Consider the following 20,005-nt stretch of genomic DNA (forward strand, 5'->3'; position numbering starts at 1 on the left):
GTGCTACAAGATAAGCATAAAAATCTAAAAAACTGACAGGACTATATATGAATGAGAAGTGTAGGGTCTGGTTTCTCAGTCTGCTTTACCTCAGCATAGTTTTCATTTCCACTTGAAAATTCATAACTTTCTCTCTCTCTTCCTTTCTCTCTCTCTGTCTTTCGTTCTTTCTCTTTCTTTCTTTCTCTCTCTCTTTCTTCTTTCTTTCTCTCTCTTTCTGTCTTTCTTTCTCTTTCTTTCTGTCTTTCTCTTTCTCTCTCTTTCTTTCTCTCTCTTTTTCTCTTTCTTTCTTTCTTTCTCTCCTTCCTTCCTCCCTCCCTCCCTCTTTTTTCTTTCTCTCTCTTTCTTTCTTTCCTTTCTTTCTTTCTTGACAGGGTTTCTCTGTGTAGCCCTGGCTGTCCTATATTCATTTTGTAGACCAGGTAGCCTCAAGCTTACAGAGATTTACCTGTTTCTGCCTCCCAGAGTGATGTGACTACAGGCATATGCTACTGTGCCTGGCTATTTCATTTTCTTTACAGCTGAATAAGTTTCCATTGTTTATTGGTGCCAAATTTTCATTATTCATTATCAGTTGATGCTAGCTTGTTTCCATATCCTAGCTATTGTCATTAGAGTAGTGGTGAATATGGATTAACATGTATCTCTGCTGTAAGATATACATGCCTTTGGGCATATGGCTGGATGTGGTATATGGCCAGGTGTGGTATATGGCCAGGTGTGGTATAGCTGGGTCATATGGTTTATCTATTTATATCTTCTTAAGAAAACTTCACACTGATTTTTATAGTGGCTACACCAGTTTGTGTTCTTACCAACAATGTCAGTGAGGACATGGGGAAAGTAGAACCCTTATTTATTATTGAAAGTTATTATGTCATATGGCAGAGTTACCATAATTTTCATCATTTTGGCCTTATCTCCCTTAACATATATGAGATCAGTTTAATGGTTTTTCTGTAATTTGATTTGTAAAGCATTAAATACATATTTCAGGAAGATATGTGAAAATGTAAAATACAGTACTATAGAACAGTATTACTAAGGTTAAAAAATAAAGTGAATGTTGTTCTCATATAAAGGTCACTGACAAATATGGCCTAAGAGTGAATGGTTTTGGACCCTATGTTTCTAGTAAGCTTACCATGTTTTTTTCATGCCTCTTCCAAGCATGCCACACTTTTTCAGCACAGAACTTAAATATTTTTTCTTTTTTCCTCTCCTCCAACTCTTCCCATATCCTCCCTCCCTACCCACTCAACTGAATGTTCTCCCTCTCTCTGTCTCTCTTAAAAAAAACAGAAAATCATCACAATAACCCAAAAATGAAAATCAAAACACAAGCAAAAACCAGTAACACATATGCACACACATTTTAAAAGAAAAAGAAAGAAAATGTCCACAAAAGACATGAGGTTGATTATCTGTGGGACAACAGTCCTGGCCATGAACCTGCTCTGGAGGTTAGTTAACATGCCCAGCCACAGTCTGTTGGAGAAAATTATTTCCTCTTTCCTCTCATATATCAATAATAGCAAATAGCTTCCTGGACATGGGTGGGATCTCATGTCCATATCCTTGTCTCACCCATCTGCCTTGAACCTGTGCAGGGTTTGTGAGAGCTACCATGGCTCTATGAGGTCAAAAGCATGTCGATCCTGTTATGTCTAGTTCGTATTTGCTCTTCTATTGCTGTGATTACACACCATGACCAAGGCAATACTTATAAAAGAAAGTATTTAATTTGGGGTTTGCTTACAGTTTTAAAGGGTTAGTTCATGATCGACATGTCAAGAAGCGGAAAGGTGTAATGCTAAAGTATCTGAGAGCTTTACATTCTGACTCTCAGGCAACAGGCAGAGAAAGACAGAAAGAGGAAGGGGGAGGAAGGGAGAGAGAGAATGAGAATGCTTGGGCCTGGCATGGCTTTTGGAACCTCGAATTCTACCCCCAGTGACACACCTACCCTACAAGTCCACACCTCCTCATCTTTTCCAAGCAGTTCCATCAGCTTGGGACCAAGTATTCGAATTTAGGAGCCTCTAGGGGGACATTCCATTCAAACTACCACAGTCTGGAAGGCACTGCTGCTGCCGTGGAATCATCTATCACCTCTGGCTCTTATCTTCCTATGTCTTCTTCTCCCTGAATCTAAATCTTAAAGGAAATAAAAAGAGAGAAAGAGAGAAAGGTGGCCATGAGGAGTTCACCCTGAGGACAAAGACGGAGCAGAAACAGCCAAGGCAAGACTAAGATGGCAAGTAGCACGGGACATGTGGCAGGGAAGTGGCCAGGCTAGTATAAATGGGTTAGAATAGGTCAGTACCTGCCCAGCTGTAGTGCTTAAAGCTTGTTGAATAAATCTGATAGGTCTCTATGTCAATTATTTGGGATCTAGAATAGGAAATAGAAGAAAAAAACATTATACTATTTCTACATTTGGTGTGGTGCTAAACATAGAAATAATATAATAGTTTTTTTTTATCGCTTATTCTAGATCCCAAATAATTGACATAGAGACCTATTAGAGTTATTCATCAAGCTTTAAGCACTGCAGCTGGGCAGATATTTATCTATTCTAACCACTTCTATGCTGGTATGGACTATTTCCCAGCCATATGCCCTTTGCCTGCCATCTAGCCTCACCTGGCCACTCCTGCTCCATTTTTGTTCTCATGGAGACCTCCTCCTGGTAACCTCCTCAAGGGGACCTCATGGCCTTCTCTCTTCTCTTTTCTGTCTTTCTCTCTCCACTCCTCACTGTGATCTAGTTTTCCTGTCTCCTGTGTCCAGTTATTGGTTGGTTATTCAGCTTTTCATTAACCAATCAGGGGTAATTGGGGAGCATTCTTTACATTACATTGATACAGAAGATTCTTCATAGAAATGACCATGCCCATGTCTGCAATCAGATCTCAGGCACAGAAATCAGCATGTGAACACACAGTGCACAAGACCATCCCCCAACAGGAGGGGTTCCATGAAGACATCCTAATTAGAACTGAATGCTCCAAGCATCTCACTCTCTGCACACTGTGCAGTTGTGGGTCTCTGTATTAGTTCCGTCTACCTCAAGTTTCTCTGATGTAGGTTGAGCAAGGCACTGATCTGTGAGTACAGCAATATTTCATTAGGAGTAATTTTATTGCTAAGTTCTATTAGCAGAAACATAGTACTAAGTTTTTTTCTCTAACGCCATGACATGTCTAGTCTCAGGTTCTTGGATGTTTTAGCATTGTCAGGAACAGGTTTCATTTCATTGAGTGGGCCTTAACTTTAATTTTAAAAGTGGTTGATTAGTCCCTTAATGTTTGTGCCACTCTTGTACCAGTATATCTTTCAGGCAAGTTGCTGTTGTAGGTCTTAAGGTTTGTACCTGGGGAGTAGTGATAATTACCTTTCTCCTATGGTTGGGTACAGAGTACTATACGGTACCCTGACCACTCGTGTGTCTGATGACATTAGTAAGTGTTGTCTTCGGCAACAGGGCCTTACTGTCATCAGGCTTTGGAACAACCAATAACCTTGACAATAGTTTGTGATGTTTGGGGCATTCCTTTTGCCAGTGCCTCAACAAGGCACCATTCCTGATACCAGAAATTTTATTTGGTGTCACTGTCTCTCCCATTATTTGGTGACTCTATTTAAGTTCCTTTCATGTGTATATTCTACCATATTAAGTAATATTATTCCACGTTTTTTCAAATGCCCTATTATAGTATTAGTTGTCCTTCCCATATTCCCTTCTTTATCCTTCTCTCCTGTCGTCCTTTTTAATTCTTCTATTATAGTTCTCCTTCTATGTCTCTATATCACTATATTTTATTTTCCCTTCCTTGGGAGATCTTCTCCTTTCCTGTGGTTCTTTAATGTGTACTTTAAACGTGGTCATTTAGATTGCAACATACATATTGAAAGCATAAAAACTAACATCCACATATGCTAAAAAGCATACAATATTCACCTTTTGGGGTCTGGGTTATCTTAAAAGGATGGTTTCTGGCTCTACCAATTTACCCAGGTTTTATTTTTCTTAAAAGCCAAATTATATTCCATTATGTAAATGTATCACATTTTCATTATCCATTTGTCAGTTGATAAATATCTAGTTTGTTTTTAATTTCTGGCTATTATTAATAATTTGATTATTGCTGCAATGAACATGGACGAGCAAGTATCTCTGTTGTAAGATAAAGAATCCTTTGGGTACTTGCCCAGGAGAGGTATAGCTGGATCTTGGGGTAAATGAACTCCCTGCTTCTGAGGAACTGTCACATTGATTTACAAAGTGGTTGTGCAAGTGTTCAGTCCCAGTATCAATGGATGTCCTCACTAGCATGAACTTTATTTATTTTGACCTTTCTGTCTCTTGTAAGATGAAATATCAAAGTAATTTTAATTTGCATTTTCATGTTGGCTGAGGATGTTAAACATGTAACTATTTTCTGCCTTTTGTGTCTCATGTTTTAAGAACTTTATACATAGTTCTGTACTCTGGTTTATTTTTTTAAATTGTGTTACTTTTTTTGTCTTGATGTTTCAGTTTTGGTTCTTTATATATTCTAGATAGTTAGTGTCTATCAGATGTGCAACTGGAAAAGATCTTTTTCCGTTCTGTAGCCTGCCACTTTGCTTGAATGATGATGTCCTTTTCCATACAGAAGCTTTTCAGTTTCAGGAGGACCCATTTATTAATTGTTCATAGTACCTGTGCTGTTTGTGTTCTGTTCAGAAAGTTCTTTCCAGTGCCATCCATTGAGGTCAAGATTATTCCCCATTTTCATTTCTATCAAATTCAGTTTACATGGTCTTATGTTGAGGTCCTTGATCCATTTAGAGCTAAATTTTTTGCAAGGTAATAGAGATGGATATATTTTCATGCTTCTATAAATAGTCTTCTAGGGCTGGAGAGATGGCTCAGCGGTTAAGAACACTGGCTGCTCTTTCAGAGGTCCTGAGTTCAGTTCCCAGCAACCACATGGTGGCTCACAACCATCCATAATGAGATCTGGCGCCCTCTTCTGGTATACATGTAATAAATAAATAAATAAAATAAATCTTTAAAAAAAATAGCCTTCTAGTCTGATCAGCACTGCTTGCTGAAGATACTGTCTTTTTTTTAGTGTGTATTATGGTTTTGTGTGCATGTATGTGTGAGAGAGAGAAATCAGGTGACCATAGGTATGTGGACTTATGTCTGTGTTTTTAATTTGATTCCATTGATTAATGTATATGTTTTATGCCAATATTATACCATTTTTATTCTTACAGCTCTGACATACAACTTGAAATCTGGGATAGCAATATTTCTAATGGTTCTGTTATTATTGAATATTATTTTAGCCCATCTGGGTTTTTTGTGTTTCCATATGAAGTTGAAGAGTATATTTTTGATTTCTGTGAAGAATTGTGTTGTATAATACTGGTGGGGATAACACTGAATCTGTAGATTGCTTTTGGCAGAACAAGTATTTCTACAATAGTAATCTTACCAATCTATGAACTTGGAAGACCTTTCCATCTTCTGGCATTTTTTCCCTCTTTCTCTTGTTGGATTAGAGTTATCTCAAGTTGTTGTGTGTCATTTGAGACTGCCGTGAAAAGTACTGTTTCCTGGGTTTGTTTCTCAGTGTTTCAGTGTTTTTGTCATTTGTATAGAGGAAAGCTACTGATTTTTGTGTGTTCATTTTGTATCCTGCCCCTTTGCTGAAAGAGCTTCTCAACTTTAGAATTTTCCTGGTGAAGTTTGTTTTGTTTTTTGGGGGGTGTGGTGAAGTTTTTAGGGTCTTTAATGAATAATATAATATTACGTGCAAATAAAGATATGTTCATGTCTCCCTCTCCTATTTGTATCCCCTTGACTCCTTATGTGTCTTACTATTCTAAGTAAGGCTTCAATTACTGTATTGAATAGGTATGGAGAGAGTGGACATCCTTATTTAGCTCTTGATTAAGTGGAAAAGCTTTGAGTTTTTTTCTATATAGTTTATTGTTGGGTACAGGTTGCTCTAAGTTACTTTTACCATGTTGAGATATATCCTCTGTGTCCCTACTCATTCCAAGACTTCTATCATGAAGGGGTGTTGGATTTGTCAAAGGCATCCTTTTGGCATCTAATGAGATGATTCTGAGGTTCTTATCTTCCAGTCTGTTTATTTGGTGGATTAGGTTTATTGCTTACATGTGTTGAACCGCTCCTGCATCGCTGGAATGGACACAGGTTGATAATGGTGGATAGAATTTTAATGTGTTCTTAGATTGGGTTTGCAAGTATTTTATTGAGAAATTTTGCATTTATGTTCATAAGAAAAGTTGACCTGTAATTCTTATTCTTTGTTGGAGGTTTGTGAGATTTAGGTATCAGGGTAATTGTAAAAAGAATTAGACACTGTTTCTTCTGTATCTATTTTGTGTAATAATTTGAGGAGTATTGGCATTAATTTTTCTTTGAAGTTCTAGTAGGATTTTCTGTGGGTCCATTTGGCCTTAGACTCTTTTTGGTTGGGAGACTTTTTGTTTTTTATATCCCAACTATAGTTTTCCTTCCTCCTCTCTTCCCAGTCACTCTCCCCCAACTCCCCTCTGTTCCCCAATCTTCTCCTCCTCTGTTTCTATTCAGAAAGGGACAGGCCTGCCATGGATATCATGGATCAAACATGGAATATTTAGCTGCAGTAAGACTAGGCCCCTCCCCTCATATCAAGGTCAGACAAGGCAACCCTATAGGCTCATATGTTTGAATACTAGGTTCCCAGTTGGTTGACAGTTGGGAAAGATTAGGAGGTGTAGCATTGTTGGAGTAGATGTTCCTCATGTTGTGGTGACCCCCAACCATAAAATTATTTTTGTTGCTACTTCAAAACTATAATTTTGCTACAGTTATGAATCATAATGTAAGTATTTGATATTTGGGATGCAAAATATTTATTTCTAATTAGAAATAAATTAATTTTCGCTTGAAACATGCTGTAGAGTGGTTAATATTCTTAATATAAACAATAAACAACATCGCAACATTTTGCAGCAGTATTAGTAAAAAGCCAAAGTCAATGTGAAGGCTGCTTTCTTATCAGATCAGAAGTTTTCATGGCAGTCTTTTCAAGAATACAAAGAATATCATTTTCCACACAAGTCTGCTTCTGTGTTTAGACTGGATAGCCAACAAGCTGGAGAACCCTGTTTCACAAAGATATGTTGTTGGAAATGGAAGAAGGTGCAACACAGTCTTAGAATAAGATATGACTGGAAACAGTTGATCCAGAAGTTTGTAGCTGGAATTGTGGAGAAATCAGCTCTGGCCGTATCGCTGTGAGTAAGCTCAAAGAAGTGTTCTTGTGCTGTCTCAGAACATCTTCAGCTTTGACTGGGAATGGGACCAGCTAGTGCAAATGAGGTGTCAGGTAGATTTGGAAGAGTTCTTTCACTGAAATTATCATTGTAACCCCTTTATCTGGTTCAATATCATGTTTCTATAAGGTAGCAGATGAGGTAAACAATATGCGAATTGTGTTTTCATACATTTTCTTTTCTTTATCTCCCCCCTTTCCTTCTGTTTGTTTGTTTGTTTGTTTGTTTGTTTGTTTTTCCAAAGCTGAAGTTTCATTTGGAATGATCCGATCTTTTCAGACAAAGTGAAGCATGTTGCATGTACTTTGGTCCTTGCAGTGATAAATTTAACTCATTCAAGATGGCAAAGAGGTCAACCAAATAAGCTATTTTGTACAATTCACTTTTATCACTCAAAAGTTCTTCAGACTGGGGTCTTGCTATCTTATTAAAAAACGTTTTCAATTCATCATGAAACTAAAAAACACATCTTAAAACGTTTCCTCTGACAACCATCTCGCCTCAGTGTGAAACAGCAGAACTTTGTTTGGCGTATCCAACTTGTTGCACAGTTATGAAAACAGTGGACTGCTCAAGGGTCTCGCCTTTAGAAAATTGATAGACTCATGTTGGGGTGGTGGTGGTGCACACCTTTAATTTCAGCACTCTGGAGGCAGAGGCAGGCTGATTTCTGTGAGTTCTAGGTCAGCCTGGTCTTCAGAGAAAGGTCCAGGACATCCAGGGCTGCAGAAAAACAAAACAAAACAAAACAAAACAAAACAAAACAAAACAAAACAAAAACTGTGTCTTGAAAAACAAAACAAATGGACAAACAAACTGAAAGAACTTATGACACTTTTCATTACTTGTTGTAACTTGTGGCAACATCTGCCGATGAATCATCCAGTGAAATCTGGTGACTTTTGGTGGTTCACTCAGTATCAAACACTGAAATCCAGATCCACATCCTACTAGAGCTGTGCAACATCTGTGCAAACACCATCAGCCTTACCCCAAGAAATCTCATTCTCTTTCTGCAAAGAACCAACCCTGTCAAATACTTACCAACAGCAGTTGTTGTTTCAAGAGGTTTGCAAAAAAGAAGCATCTTTCAAGTCACCATCATTAATATTCCTCGAGTAAACCAGTAACTGAATTGTTTGCGATGTCTGTAGATTCATCAAGCTGGATGCTAAGTACTGAAACTGGAGCAGGTTTAATTTCCTAGTTTACTGATCAAGAATATCAGCAGCTCTTGTCATTTATTCTTCTGTGGACAGTGTCATTAGATAAGGAAACTGCATGCAACTTTATAACAAATTCATCTCTGATCATAACTTTGGGCATTGGAAACAGTAAAGCCAAGCAGTGATCTGAGGTTTCATAGCTCTGGTGACTCCACGGCTGCTATGTTTTGTTTGTGAGACTTACCACCAGTGTCAACTCTGACTTTCTGGAGTTTATCAGCTTTGCTTCTAAAGCTTGGTATCCTTGCCAGCAAAGCTCGGGTACTTGTTATCAAAATGGCATTTGTTTGGCTTCGTAGGTTTGCCTGATAAATCTTCACAACAAATAACACATGGTGGATTCTCAATTCCCATGGTAATTATTGAAGTAAAAAAAAAAAAAAACAAACTGCACTATATTTCCTTTTCCTAACATTCTTCTCTACACAATCAATTGTCATGGGATAGTTTTCTAATGAAGTAATATAAAACAGCATCTTTAGTAATACAAAAGAAGTCTCCTATGATTTACCTTTCTAAACATACCTGTCATAATCACAAGGGGGCAGTATTCACATCAACCAGCCCCATCCAGGTTAGGTTACCAAGATAAACATATACAGATCTCTATATACATGGATATATATATATATATATATATATATATATATATATATATATATGTATATATTATAGTAGTTGGTGATTTTACAGTACATGATTTTACAATTACTCAGTAATTATAATTCATGTTGTTTTATATCCAATACTGCTACTTTCAACATAGTAGCTGCTCTCTACACATGTGTGAATGGTTCACATAAGTACATTGTGATACCAACCCTGTCACATACACCTGAATTTGTTTAGTGTGTATGTAATGGGGTTGGCATGATGGTGTCATCATGCCCTCAAGCAGATATGGCGTGTCTGTATATGGGCAGACCCTCCTGGAAACAGATAGGGGACCAGTGTCTCAGTTCCCATGCCCACTGGAAATACATGTATTCCTATGGTCTTAGGCAACCCCTGTGAAAGAATCCTTTGACCCCCCAAGGGTCGTGACCCACAGGTTGAGAATACTGTTTTTCACATGCAGCAGAATGATGGATCCTGTTTTTAAATTCATTCTGTTAATCTGTGTCCTTTTATTGGGGGAACTGAGACAATTAGCATGGAGAGTTACTTGTAAGCAGTGTTTATTGGTGCCTTTTATTTTGTTGTGGTGGTGTGAGTATTTTCCCCTCTTTTGATTTACTGTTCCAGGATCATTTATTCCTTGTGTCCTTTGGGGTGAAGTTAACCTCTTTAGATCAGTGTTTTCCTTCTACAGTGTCTTCTGTAGAGCTAATTTGATAGCTAAGCACTGCTAAATTTTTATTTTATTATGATATAGTTTTCTTTTTCCATTGATCGTTATTGATAATTTTGCCAGGTTCTCTAGGCTGGTGTCTGTCATCTCTCAGAGCCTCTAGAACATCTGTCTAGGCTCTTTTGGCTTTCAGGGTCTCCACTAAAAAGACAGGTGTTCCACATGACTAAAATCCACTTATCGGTGAGAACATGCCATGTGTGTCTTTCCAGTTCTGGGACACCTCACTCAGGATGATCTTTTCTAGTTCCATCCATTTGCCTGCAGATTTCATGATTTCCTTGTTTTTAATTGCTGAGTAGATTCCATTGTGTAAATGTACCACAATTTCTGTATCCATTCTTCAGTTGAGGGACATGTAGGTTGTTTCCAGCTTCTGGCTATTATGAATGAAGCTGCTATGAACGTGGGTGAACAAGTGTCCTTGTCGTATGGTGGGACATCTTGGGTGTATGCCTACGAGTGGTATAGCTGGGTCTTGAGCTATGGCTATTCCCAGTTTTCTGAGAAAGTGCTAGGTTGATTTCCAAAGTGGCGGTGCTAGTTTGAGCTCGCATCAGTAATGGAACAGTTCCCCTTTCTCCACATCCTCTCCAGCATATGTTGTCACTTGAGTTTTCAATCTTAGCCATTCTGACAGGTGTAAGATGGAATCTCAGAGTTGTTTAGACATACTATAATGAACAAACTCAAAAAGATAGGCCTGAAGGGCATCTTAGGCTTCATGTTGGCTCATTCATTAGGGGAGTGGGGGCTGCCTCTAACATGGACTATGTTACTGCTTTTTTTTATCACTTTCCCTGATGGGACTGCCCTACCAGGCCACAGGGGAGGAATATGAACTCAGTCCTCATGTAAATAGATGAGCTCGGGTGTCTGGATAGTGGGCTCCCCTTTTCTTAGGAATAGGGGAGAGGAGATGTGGGAGGAAGGGTGAGACTGGGAGGAGAGGAGGGAGGGCCCAATGACCGAGATGTAAATTGAATTAATTAATAAAAAATAAATAAAAAGGAAAATAAAGAAAAGAAGAAGTTATTCTAATGGCCGTGTGTGACTTAGTCTTTCTTCCTAGTAGCTTTTAGTAGCATTTTTTTGTTCTGTACATTTAACATTTGGCTATTATGTCTTATGGGGAATTTCTTTTCTGGCCCTATCTTTTTGGTGTTCTGTATATTTCTTATAGTTTGACAGACATCATTTTCTTTAGAAAATCTGTTTCTGCTGTGGGTTTGTTAAAGTATTTTCTAGGCTTTTGATCTGGATTCTTCTTCTTCCTCTTCATGTGTTATTCATAGGTTTGCTCTTGCCATAGTGCCCACGATTTCCCGGATTTTTTGTGCCTGAAATGTTTTGTTTGTTTGTTTGTTTGTTTTGTCTGAGCTATCCATTTCTACCTTGTTTTCAAGATTCAAATTTGTCCCTGCCCTGTCCTTTACTGTTTATGAGGCTTACCTCTTAAGATTTGGTTTAACATACTATGTAAGCCTACAGGCAGGCTGCAGCAGGGTTCACCCTAGAACATACTGTCAGAATCCTTTTGCTGTTTAAATTTTCTCTCATTTGCAACAGCTATCAGCTTTCAGCCCATGCTGGGAAGCTAGTCCCTTTCCCTGTTGTCTGATCCTCACTTCCACTTCTTTCACTCCCACACATTTGCATTTTCTCAGTTGAGAGTTCCTCTTCTAGAAGGACTCGAGGTTGTATCAAGTTGAGAGAAAACTAGGCAGTACAGGCCCACTTTCTTTTTATCTCTTTAGTAACATTCTAAAAATAAGAGGGAGGAGCATGGGGAAGAGAAGGGAAGGAACTGGGATAAGAGGAGGGAGACAGAGTTCTGACTAAGATGTAAAATAAATTAATTAATCAATGAAAAAAGTTTAGTGTAAGTCAGTTACTAAACATGAACAATTCTGAATATGTAAAGTGTGTCTAATGCAATTAGCTAAATTGGGAAATTAGCTAAATGTATATAAAAGAGCAGAGAGGTAAGAAAGAGGAGCTGTGACTTAATCTAAAGGTATAATAGTGGTTCAGAGAGACTGGAAAGTGTGTGCCCTGTGAGCAGGAGGCAAGGTGAAAGGAGGTAGCGAGGTATGGTCCTGACACCTGTATGTGTATATGGAAATATTGCAGTCTCTCAATAAAACTTAAACAGCATATTCTAGAGGAAGAATGGAAACTGAGGTAGCTTATGAAATGGCGGCAGTAGAAGGTCACTTTATCTCCAGTCTGGAGGGGTAAAGAACGGAAGGTTAATCACTTTTCTCATGGCTGTGATCAAATCTCTGAACGAAGCACTTTAAGTGAGGAACAACTGACAAAAGTGTGTGGTCCATCATGACCAGAAACACATGGGCAGGATGGCTCCTGGTCATGGCAACCAGAGTGTCAGAGGCCTGACTACCGTGTTTTTACCTGAGGAAGCAAAGAGCTTGAGCAGGAAGCTGATCTGGCCCATAACCCTCGGGCCCTGTCCCTGTGGCTCAGTGCCCACCATCTGGGTCCCATGTCCAAATGGCTCCACAGCCTCTAAGGACAGTGCACCAGTTGTGAACACGAGAACCCAAGGCTGACATTTCCTGTCAAAGCACAACATAAAATAATGGAGCCTGGCTAGGGGGTCAGCCAGCTAAGGAGGCATCAAGACTTGTCTTCTCTGCATCAGTCCCTTTCATTGCCCAGATACCTATTGCACCGGTCAGTTGTGGTCTGAGATGAATAAGGCATGGGAAACAGTCTTCCCCAGGGAAGAGAGCATCAACCAGCTATCCAATTCCAAATGGTCAGCCCTGAAAGCATACGGATGAGCAACATTATACAGACTGAGCAGGTTATGTTTAGGAATATATGTATATTCATATATACATGTAACAATAATTCATTAAAAAAGAGACATGACTTTGAAAGAGAGAAAAGAGGAGATGTGGGAGAGCTTGGAGAAAGGAAGAAGGGAGAAATGATGTGATTATGTCATAATCTCAAAAATAAAAGAATTAACTGGAAAACATCCCAGAACTGATGTGAGCACTGGTGCCCACAGCAGATGTCTCCCTTCTGCCGTTGAGATGCCTAAACCAACACAAAGCTCACTAACATGGTGCTAATGGGGCTGTGGCTTCTGAAGTGCATTTTTACTGTCTTTCTCGCGTATTAAAATGTAGTGGGAGATAGTAAGACCCAAAGAGGACAGGAGCTCCACAAGGACAGCAACAGATCCAAAAAGTCTGGGCACAAGGGTCTTTTCTGAAACTGATACTCCCGCCAAGGACCACACATGGAGATGGCCTGGAACCCCTGCACGGAGGTAGCCCATGGCAGTTTTTCTCTGGTATGAACTCAGTGACAGGCTTTCTGATTACCTCCCCCCAGGGGGAGCAGCTTTGCCAGGCCACAGAGGAGGACAATGTAGCCAGTCCTGATGAGACCTCACAGACTAGGATCAGATGGAGAAGAGGAGGACCTCCTCTATCAGTGGACTTGGAGAGGGGCACAGGAGGAGATGGGGGAGGGAGGATGGGATTGGGAGGAGATGAGGGAGGGGGCCACAGCCAGGATACAAATTGAATAAATTGTATAAATGATAATAAAGAAGTTTATTTGTCTTCTCCCATATTTTGAACGTCTTATTATAGTGTGTATGCTCATGCTCTGTTATTGCCTCATGTGGCTTAGTTAATGATTCATACAGATGAGGGGCAATGTTAATTTTAGTTGACACAGTGTTGGAAGGCACCACTTGTGGATGATCGGAGGAGACGAGATGCTTTACTGGTTATTAAACATGGTGCTGCTTATGAGCCAGCTGGTGTGGGCTAGAATTCTGATTTACAACTTATTTGCTGTGTAATCTTAGGTAGGTAGCTAATCTCTCCATTCCTGCATCTCTTCTTTGGAAAATGAGATGATTATAGTAATTATGTCATCGGATTACTCTGAGGATGAGATTCGCGTGAAGCCCTTAGAACAGCGTTGATGTGTGTAAACCCTCACTAGCTGCTTAGTGCTAGGATTTTCACTGTCAGCCTCATCTTGGTGTCTGGTTCACTCTGTACTTCGCTGATAGAGGAACATCAGTGGCAACGGTGCAACCACAGATGTGGTGTTGATAAAAACAAAGTAAGAACGGGAGCAATTTGGAGCTTTGTTAGTTTGTAATGAATGAAGCACTTTGGCGTTTGTGGTTTGAAATACTAAATTATTGACGTTTTTATTGATTAGGTTTTTCAGCAGGAGTAGTAAAGTTACTTGAATTGCATTTTTAAAATCTAGGAATTTGCTGCTGATTCAATAAAATTTATTATAGGTAATTTGTGGCCCAGACAACAAGTATATTTAGCCATCATAAAAAGGCAAACGTGGAGCTGAAGAGAGATGTCTCAGCAGTTGAGAGTTGGCTGCTCTTCCAGAGGACCCAGGTTCAATTCCCAGCACACACATGGCAGCTCACAACTGACTGTAACTCAGGTTCCAGGGCACCCTCACACAAACATATATGCAGGCAAAATACCAAAGCACATAAAATTAAAAAAAAATGAATTATATATAAAATCCTAGAAACTTCAGAGTTTACTATCTGCTACTGAAGTGCTCAATTGTGCTTTTCTGACTAGCAAGTGTGAAGTGTCTTCTGACCCCTCCAAATGTCCTCTGATCCCCACCGTGCCTATTCATCAAAATTTTCATACACACCAAACCAAAAATTCTCTTTTGCAGAATAGCTAATAGTCTTTTCTTTTCATGTCCAAATGGATTTACATACTTATTTTCTTAGTATGACACCTTCATTTTCTTTTGATGATATGCCGTATTGTGATAGGGATTGCATTTCCATTTGTTGCTCCATTAGCAACACTTTGCAAATACTTTAGCTGGGAAAAAGCAGAGGTTTACTCTGCAAGGCTAATGTAGTAAGAATGTATGTACAGTGCTTGTGTTGCAATGTACTGCTTAGTTGCACCACAGGCAATTTTCTACGATTTGACCTTGTGCTGGACCCTTTTAATGTTTCGTGTGGGATTATTGAACTTCTTGTAACCAGAGTAAAGTCTCCAAATTATACCGAGTAGTCACCCTTTTCTGGTAACGTGTTTTTAGAAGCTTATGGATAAAGTTGTTCTTCAGTGTACAAATAAAGATAAATATTTTAGAAATAAAGTTTTGTATGTCCTAAGGTCAGTTATTGGCATAACACACAATTAAGAAAATTTGTACCATGTTTTCTCCTCTGATTTGCTCTGCTGGCTCCTTTGTCATCTTCTCTACTTACTGTATATAAGCTGCAGGTTTTCATCTTGCAACTTGGGCCAGGAATGCATTCCTGGAAATATTTATACATCAGTCAGTATTGGTTCCAGTTCAAACTAGTTTTCAAAACAATTTGGAATGTAGATAAAGCAACCTTATTTATCTGTTCTGCATAGGTCTTTACCTTGTCATTTAATACTTAAGTTACTATGGGGCTCTGCTGGATAAGGTTGAAGTCTGACATCTCCAGATAGCCATTTGTTTGTGCTCAGTCTATCAGGACTCTAAAAGTCCCCCCACCAACTCCGAAATCTGGGCGATTCCAGATTTTATAAAGAATCTCACATAGCCCTCAGAGCACATTATGGGCCAGACCTTTTCCTAATTAAAAACAAAACAAAACAAAAAAACAGTCCATCTGGAAATTCCTAGAAATACCCCACCCTGCTAAGGATTTTAGTTTTCAGCAGTGACCTTCAATTGTACTTGGAGATTCTCCCACCCATAAGATCATTAAGTACTGTGTTCTTCTTGTGATAGCACGTGCTACTGCCTGTAAATGAGGGACTGACTACATGGAAATCAAGTATCCCTGACCCACTGACCCTGGTGAATCAAACATATTCATGTTCAATCCCTCCCAGTGCCCAAGGTTTATAAATCACTGATTTCAAATAAAAGTGCTGGATAGTTACCATCAGCCTTCCACTGTGGCTGCCTGAGATTCATCATTTATCCCCTGCAGGGGATATCACACTGGGCCTGCCCTCTGGCCCACTGGTCCTGTGTCTCAGCTGCAGGTCTACCATATTAACCAAGAGCTGTAACACTTTGGATTGCCACAGGCTTTGGAACTCCAGAGTTTCCAATGCCACCAGTGATCCCAATCTAAAAGAGGTAAGCTTTAACGCTCTGTGGAAAACCTTTTCCACACCCCAGCCTAGCACATGGGCCTCACTCTAAAGTACTCTAGATGCTCCTAAGAAAAATGGAACTCCTGTCCCCATCCAGAAGCTGAGTTACAAGCCCAAGATGAATGGATAATGACAGGTTAGCAAGTTATCAACAGAATTAAACTATGTTTCCTATAGGACTTACTCCTCACAATTAAATTTGCCCTGTTGATAGTGTGGGATGATACATTTATCATTCTAGCTAGCTTCTCAATCTGTTTATTACTTGTCAATATAAAGGTAGAAATATGTGAGAATTGGGAATGTGACTGTATGTTTGGGAAAAACTAGAATGAAGTTTTTTATTTTAATTTTAATATTAATTATAGTTTATTCACATTGTATCCCAGCTGCAGTCCCCTCCCTTCTCCCCTCCCAATCCCATGCCCACTCCCTCATCTCCTCCTATGCCCCTCTCCAAGTCCATGGATAGGGGAGGTCCTCCTCCCCTTCCATCTGACACTAGCTTATCAGGTCTCATCAGGAGTGGCTGCACTGTCCTCCTCTGTGGCCTAGTAAGGCTGCTCCCCCCTCAGGGCAGGTGATCAAAGAGTCAGCCAATGAGTTCACATCAGAGACAGTCCCTGTTCCCATTACTAGGGAACCCACTTGGACATTGAGCTGCCATGGGCTACATCTAAGCAGAGGTTCCAGGTTGTCTACATGCATGGCGTTGGTTGGAGTATCAGTCTCAGAAAAGACCCCTGTGCCCAGATTTTTTGGTTCTGTTGCTCTCCTTGTGGAGAGCAACCTCTGTACCCTCCAGGTCTTTCTATCTCCCCTTTCTTCCATAAGATTCCCTTCACTCTGCCCAAAGTTTGTTTATGAGCCTCAGCATCTGTTTTGATACCCTGCTGGATAGAATCTTTCAGAGTCCCTCGGTGGTTGGCTCCTGTCCTGTTCCCTGTTTTCTCCCTCTTCTGATGTCCATCCCATTTGCCTTTCTGAGTGAGGATTGATGACCTTACCCAGGGTCCTCCATCTTGATTAGCTTCTTTAGGTGTACAGATTTTAGTATGTTTATCCTATATTACATGTCTAATATCCACCTCTAAGTGAGCATGTATCATGTGTGTCTTTCTGCTTCTGGGATACCTCACTCAGAATGATCTTTACTAGTTCCCACTTTTTTCTCGCAAATTTTGTGATTGCCTTGTTTTTAAGAGATGAATAGTATTCTATTGTGTAAATGTACCACAATTTATGTATCCATTCCTCTGTTGAGGGACATCTGAATTGTTTCCACATTCTGGCTATTATGAATAAAGCTGCTATGAACATGGTTGAGCAAATGTCCTTATTGTGTACTTGAGCATATTTTGGATATTTGCCTAGGAGTGGTATAGCTGGATCTTGAGGTAGCACTATTCCTAATTGTCTGAGAAAGTGCCAGATTGATTTCCAGAGTGGTTGTAGAAGTTTACATTCCCACCACCAACAGAGGAGGGTTCCCCTTTCTCCACACCCTCTCCGGCATGTGTTGTCACTTGAGTTTTTGATATTAGCCATTCTGATGGGTGCAAGGTGAAATATCAAGGTCATTTTGATTTGTATTTTCCTTCTGACTAAGGACATTGAGCATTTCTTTAAGTGTTTCTCTGCCATTACGTGTTCCTCTATTGAAAGTTCTCTGTTTAGCTCTTGTTGTAATGGTATTAATTTTTACTATTGGTTTATCTTCTAGTAAAGCTTGCTGTTAATCTTAAACAGCTGTATAACCAAATCACCACACAGAGACTGGGTTTTTAGTTAACCTAGAACACAATGCTGGGCAATATTTAATCCCTCCTGAACCTCCAAGCCCTCAGTTTCCTAACGTTTAGATTTCCCACAATATACTTGCTTTTTGTGAAATCTTAGGTCTGGTTCATGCTCCACCTCCAAGATCTCTCCTCCAGCTCTGCTCTCCTAGCTCTCCTCTTGCCCCTTCTCCTCCCACTCATCTCCTGCCTTCTTGCTCTTCCCCTCTTTCCTGTCCTCTGGCTCCTCCCTGCTCAACATTGTGTCTAGTTGCTTTCTTTTTTGTTTACACAAGAGTTGAGACAGGATGCTTAGGATGAGTATCACAATGCAATATCTGGATTGAAACCAGAGAGTTGGGGATGGGGTGAGGGAGAAATCAGTATTTGAATGAACAAGGGTAAGGTGTATACATTTAAAAAAACATTATACCAACAAGCTCTGTACCCCATTTTTTAATTGGATTACTTGATTTGTTGCTTTTTAATTTCTTGAGTCCTTTATATATTCTTGATATAAGCCCTCTGTCAGATACAGGGTTGGTGAAGATTCTTTCCCAATCTGTAGGATGTTGTTTTGTTCCGATGACAGTGTCCTTTGCTTTACAGAAGATTTTCAGTTTCATGAGGTCCCATTTATTGATTATTGATCTTAGAGCTTGTGCTATTGGTGTTCTGTTCACGAAGTTGTCTCCTGTGCCAGTGAGGTCAAGGCTCTTCCACACTTTTTCTTCTAACTGATTTAGTGTGTCTGGTTTTATGTTGAGGTTTTTGATCCACTTGGACTTTAGTTCTGTGCAGAGTGATAAGTGTGGATCTATATGCATTTTTCTACATGTAAATATCTAGTTAGACCAGCACCATTTGTTGAAGATGCTATCTTTTTTCATTTTGAGGTTTTGGCATCTTTGTCAAAAATACGGTGTCCATAAATGTATGGGTTTATTTCTGGGTCTTCTGTTCAGTTCCATTGACCCACCATTCTGTTTCTATGCCAGTACCATGCGGTTTTTATTACTGTTGCTCTATAGTACAGCTTGAGATCAGGGATGGAGATACCTCCAGAACATCTGTTTTTGTACAGGATTGTTTTTGCAATTCTGGGTTTTTTGTTTTTCCATATGAACTTGAGAATTGTTCTTTCAAGTTCTGTAAAGAACTGTGTTTCTGTTTTGATGGGAATTGCATTGAATCTGTAGATTGCTTTTGGCAGGATGGCCATTTGAACTTTCCATCTTCTGATATCTTCTTCAATTTCTTTCTTCAGAGACTTGAAGTTTTTTTCAAAAAAAGGTCTTTCACTTGCTTGGTTAGAGTTACACCAAGGTATTCTTTATGTCCTTTTTAGCTATTGTGAAGTTGTTTTTCCCTAATTTTTTTCTCAGCCCATTTGTCTTTTGTATACAGGAGGGCTACTGATTTTTTTTGTTTTTATCCAAAATGTCTTTATTCGGATGGCTCCCACTCACCCTGAATCAGGTGCAGTCAGTGCTGCTTCCTCCTGAAGAAGCATCCTTCTGTCAGCCTTGCTTTTCCATCAGTAGGCTGACAGAGAACAGTGGAACAGCCAATACACAATACTACCATTTGTGCATGTCTAAAGACTGTGGTGATTTATAGCATCTTGGGCATTTCACATCCATAAAGTAGGAATTGGGGCTCTGCACCAGGCACTTTTTCTTGTGTTTCATCTTCTCCTCTTCTGGAGAGGGAAGAAGGAGATCCTTTGCAAAAGGCATGTTCTTGTAGGGAGATCGTCACTCCCAGAAAGGGGCTATTGATTTTTTTTAAGTTAATTTTGTATCCAGCGAATTTGCTGAGGTTTTTTTATCAGCTGAAGGAGTTCTCTGGTTGAATTTTTGGGGTCACTCATGTATACTATCACATCATCTGCAAAGCTTTGACTTCTTCCTTCCTGATTTGTATCTCCTTGATCTCCTTTAATTGTCTTATTGCTCTAGCTAGGACTCCAAGTACTATGTTGAAAAGGTAAGGAGAGAGTGGGCAGCCTTGCCTTGTCCCTGATTTCAGTGTGGTTGCTTTAAGTTTCTCTCCATTTAGTTTTCTCTCCATTTGCTTTAAGTTTCATCTCCATTTTTGATGTTGGGCATAGGCTTGCTATATATTGCCTTTACAATGATTAGG

General features: G+C 39.5%; 1 protein-coding gene and 1 pseudogene across 1 annotated transcript in view; one reads left to right on the plus strand and one right to left on the minus strand.

The window, feature by feature from the left end:
• Mctp1 (multiple C2 and transmembrane domain containing 1) overlaps positions 1 to 20,005 on the plus strand; it is a 570,389-nt gene that overhangs the window by 22,912 nt on the left and 527,472 nt on the right. The window lies entirely within an intron of this gene.
• LOC129674169 (40S ribosomal protein S27-like) lies at positions 19,346 to 19,599 on the minus strand (annotated as a pseudogene).

This window comes from Psammomys obesus, unplaced genomic scaffold (genome assembly GCF_907164565.1).
Source record: "Psammomys obesus unplaced genomic scaffold, mPsaObe1.curated_primary_1811, whole genome shotgun sequence".
Taxonomy (NCBI): Eukaryota; Metazoa; Chordata; class Mammalia; order Rodentia; family Muridae; genus Psammomys; species Psammomys obesus.